Here is a 460-nt window from a genome sequence, read left to right as displayed (position 1 = left end):
GCTTGTGTTGTAATTAGGTTATTGTTACATAAATGTTTCCATCGTTATGAATTGCTGACAGTGTACAATATCACTTGGCGCAAGTGTATTTTATTATTTGATGCTTCTGTTCTGATGTACACCGTTTAGCACCCCCTGGTGCGGATGTGGAGTTGCACACAAAGGTTTGAGTGCTTAAAATAGATGTGGATTTCCACCGCTATTCATAGTCTGCCGCATCAATATAGATTCCCCACTCCTATACTTTCAGGTGTAAGTGCATTTGTCCCCAGTATCAGCAGGAATTTGTACCAGCCTGATCCTTGGTACAAAGGAGCTGTATGACATCAGCTGGATCTCGCTTCTGTATAGCCTCAGATCTGTCTCCAAGTCCATGGGACATCCCTACCAGCACTCCTTTGACACCCACTTAGACCCATTTAGCCACAAATGGAAGACTGGCTAACTTCTGTGCAACTCT

This window comes from Crinia signifera, chromosome 1 (assembly GCF_055691185.1).
Source record: "Crinia signifera chromosome 1, ASM5569118v1, whole genome shotgun sequence".
Lineage (NCBI taxonomy): Eukaryota > Metazoa > Chordata > Amphibia > Anura > Myobatrachidae > Crinia > Crinia signifera.
The sequence above is the reverse complement of the archived record's forward strand: the minus strand, read 5'-3'. Positions refer to the sequence as shown.